Here is a 4,479-nt window from a genome sequence, read left to right on the forward strand (position 1 = left end):
CGCCCATCAATCCCATGTGTCAATAAGTGAGCTCTTATAAGACAAACTTATTGGATGGACAGTTCATGCAGCTTATAGGACAGTTGTGATAACAAAAAGTGTTCGAATGGCAGACATGAAAAAAAGAAGAAAGGCAAAAATGATGCGAGGCTTTAATTTGTTTTAAAGCTGGTGATTCTAGATTTACTTATTTCAGGCTTTGGAACTCCTTAGCCGACGGGTGCAAATGTTCTGGATGTTGAAGATTGCTATGATAGCCACGATAATGAAGTATGCTTGATGTATGAGCACATATTCCCATACTTCCTTGACCACATGGGCATTGGCAGTAGTAATATTTTATTAGATTATGATCATTTTGTGTCATACTGTACTGAATCCAAACATTATATTCAGTCTGGCTCTTGTGTCTGGAGCGAATCTGAGAACGGATGAGGTTTTGAGAGTGCTGATACACACATATTTCATAATCTCCTTCATCACTAAGCTGTTCACTGATATAGCCTGGAGCTAATGATAACTGCTAGGTGCCGCACGTCATAGTCTTCAAATAATCCAAATTAAGCTTTGGAAAGGTGAGTGAAGACGCATCCATCTTAACAAACTCTGACGTTGCTCTCTTGGAAAGAGCTGGTTCTTATTTAACCCTCTAAGCAAAACAGTTCATTTTTGTCAGTTGAAACTTCATTTATNAGATTATGATCATTTTGTGTCATACTGTACTGAATCCAAACATTATATTCAGTCTGGCTCTTGTGTCTGGAGCGAATCTGAGAACGGATGAGGTTTTGAGAGTGCTGATACATACATATTTCATAATCTCCTTCATCACTAAGCTGTTCACTGATATAGCCTGGAGCTAATGATAACTGCTAGGTGCCGCACATCATAGTCTTCAAATAATCCAAATTAAGCTTTGGAAAGGTGAGTGAAGACGCATCCATCTTAACAAACTCTGACGTTGCTCTCTTGGAAAGAGCTGGTTCTTATTTAACCCTCTAAGCAAAACAGTTCATTTTTGTCAGTTGAAACTTCATTTATTATGCGAGTTTTCTGTCTTTTCTGACAGTTTCCGGAGATTTTTNGAAGATGACCAAAACGACTGTATATGACAACACTCTTAAACACTCAAAATTTAACAATGTTTCCCTTCCCTCTCCACAAAAAGCACCTTTTTTGTTTCACTCAATCTTCATTGCATCAATTTCGTATTAGTGTATAAGATTCTATAAAAAGAAAAAAAATGAAAATTCTGAAGCTTTGTGTCATCTGTAATGTATCTAGGGATTACATAGTATGTACAACACAATTCTTTTGTAATATCTACATGTACAATATCTTGCCATTAATATTGACCCCTCATTGGTATTTCAGTAACAGATTTCAGCTTATGTTTAAAAGCACTTTGTTTTTCATCAATCTGTTCATTTTCTTGAAGTAAAATAGATTTCCATGACCTAAGAATGACATTCAAAACACCATAATACTCTATAATATTTTTTTATATTATATTTCTCACAGAGGTTTTCATGAGATAATATTTACATTTGCATGGCATTGTCACAATATAGCCTCTTTGAAAGCTGTGTCGTTGAAGGGACTTAAAAAATAAATAAATAAAAAAACACTTTTATTACAACGAAAACAAGACCAAGGTCTGCCATATCGTACAAAATGCACATCGGTTGAAATCACCAATGTCGGAAAACAATTTTAACGCTCATGCAATTGATCAGAAATATCGTCTGTTACACTGCACTGATCAACAGGGGTTCGTTACAAATGTCTGAAATACACATATCCTATAGACCTACTGACACATATGTTACAGACCTACTGATATGAGTCACAGCACACATAAACGTTTCAGACATTTGTAACGAACCTGTGCTCCGTCGCAAGATCACTCACTTTAAACGCTATCAGTTTTACGCGTCTCGCATCCACGATTCCTCCGTTTCTGACGACATGTCAAATAACGAGGCTGTTATAGAATCTACCGACTGTTGTCAGGTTCCCATACAATCAACAAATACATTCACGCCTGGATTCTTCACAAAATGAGCTAAGAGAAAAGTTCGAATTAACTTCCAAAAATAACTCCCTTGTGGAGGGCAAGGTCGGATTTCCGGTGTTCACTGTATTTGTCCATGCGCGAAATTTGTTCCGGGGAAAAATCGAAACAATTTCAAATCTAACTTTCATCTCAGAGTTCTATTGATGAACTTAAATCACTCTATAGACATATAATTCGCAATTGTATTGGTACTGAATTGTGGAATAAAATTGAAGTGTTTGTTTAAATTTCAAAGTACTACTTTGTTTGCCAATCAGCACGCGACAATACGCTGTTCAAACTATTGAACGAAATTGTATGGAGTGTCGAAAAAGACATAATATGAGGTACTCGTAACCCACCCTCGTTATAATCACCATACATAACAATGCGTTTAACTTTATTTATGTTTTCATTTCATAAAAGTTTTTAAAAAAAAAGAGACTTTCTGTAGCTCCTTGACTATATCAAAGGGTGGGTCTGGTAAGACAGAAACGTCTGAATAAATATGGGCGAAGCTTAAGTTGTTATTAGCTCACCTGAACCGAGGGGCCAAGTGAGCTTATGTCATGGTGCAGCGTCCGTCGTCCGTCCGGCGTCCGGCGTCAATATTTAACTTTCAACAACTTCTTCTGAATAACCAAGAGGCCCATGCTGATGATATTTGGCCAGTAGCATGATGGGATGAAGGGCTACCAAGTTTGTTCAAATGAATGACGTTGACCCACTTTCAAGGTCACAGGGGTCAAATATGTTTCAAACATAGGACACACTGAATTTAAACAGGCCCTTTTATGAAATTGATTTTATAAACCTACTTTGCAGACTGAAACAATATTAATATACCCTGGGCCCTCAAGGATTTGTGATTATTCACACTTTTGTCTGTCCGACGATCAGATGAACTTCCATCTGTACCTAGATGTATTTGTGCCTGTGGTTTGAGGATATTGATGATAGGAATTTAAGACGAGCTACAGCCCTCATACCTGAGATTTTAACCAAAATCTTGTCTGCAGTTCCCAAGTTTTGATAAATTTCCATTAGATTTTAAATTATAAGATAATCATGCATGCATTTAGGATATTTATTCTGATACCTACTACTGCAGTTGATGCTACTGTAAACATTAAAATAAATGTTAAATCTTCAGTTAAATTTTAGGCAAATTGGTGTATAGTTAATGCCAAATTTTTGCTTTAAACTTTAATATCGTAACTGTCATATATCTGTATCCGAGTTGTAAGATCATTGATGTCTATTTCAGTGTCAAGCCGAGTGATTTTGAGTTCCTGAAAGTTATTGGAAAAGGCAGTTTTAGCAAGGTGAGGCGACTTCTCAATTAAGGCTCTTGTGATTAAATTAACATGAAATTAATGGTTCTAACAGTACTTATATCCTACTCACTGTAAAGGTCATCAGTGTGTTATTTATGGAGTTACTAGTGGTATATGTCGTCAAAAAAAGCCCAAGCTCATTGTCATTAAGCTAAAGCAGTTAATTGAAGTACTGCTTTTTTAAAACACTATTAGTACTATCTGATTATACCAAGCTTTCCTTAATATTCTTAAACCATACAATTTTACAATGTTTTGAGAATGTTCTTGTTGTTCAAAAATTTTGAATAAATATTTGAAACGATTGGATGATATAACGATTTCTTGATTTGAGATGACCTCTGACAGTAGAATAATGTTGTGACTCTGTAGCTGTTTTAACTATTCATTTTAATGACCCAAACTAAATGACAATGAGCAATTTGTTGTATGATATATTGTCTCTTTATTTAGCTGTTGTCCTGGAATCTAAATTATACATTGTAAACTATTTTCAACAATTACACAGCTAAGCTTGATGGTTTGTTTTGCTGTTGTTACATTTAATAGTCCAGAGATTTTTTCCCAATTTCCCAATCAGAACAGAACCTAGTGTTGCCAAAGGTTAATTGCTAATATAAGTTTTAATCAACGTACATCGTCCTTGCAGGTTCTACTCACAAGCTTGAAGGGAACATCTACGCAAAGCGCTTCAGAAGCCGGCCATCATGAAGAGGAATGAGGCAAAGCATATCATGGCTGAACGCAATGTACAGTTGAAAAATATCAAACACCCGTTCCTGGTTGGTCTCCATTACTTCCAGACGGCAGACAAGTTGTATTGTCCTTGACTACGTGAATGGCGGTGAGGTAGGTATTGTTTACTTGTTAATATGACAAAGGCACCAGAGCTACACAATTTGATTTAAGACATTTCCTGAAAGATATTTGAGATATTATTTGCATAAGAAACAATTTCTGTTTTCAAGGTGATCAAGGCCAAAGAGGAGGAATTAATTGCTGATGAACAAAGGAGAAAAGGGATAGGATATTATAAGATAAAAGGAGCAGATAATGTGAGGGCAAAAGATGATAAATATGGGAGAA

This window comes from Mizuhopecten yessoensis, unplaced genomic scaffold (genome assembly GCF_002113885.1).
Source record: "Mizuhopecten yessoensis strain PY_sf001 unplaced genomic scaffold, ASM211388v2 scaffold8745, whole genome shotgun sequence".
NCBI classification, from domain to species: domain Eukaryota; kingdom Metazoa; phylum Mollusca; class Bivalvia; order Pectinida; family Pectinidae; genus Mizuhopecten; species Mizuhopecten yessoensis.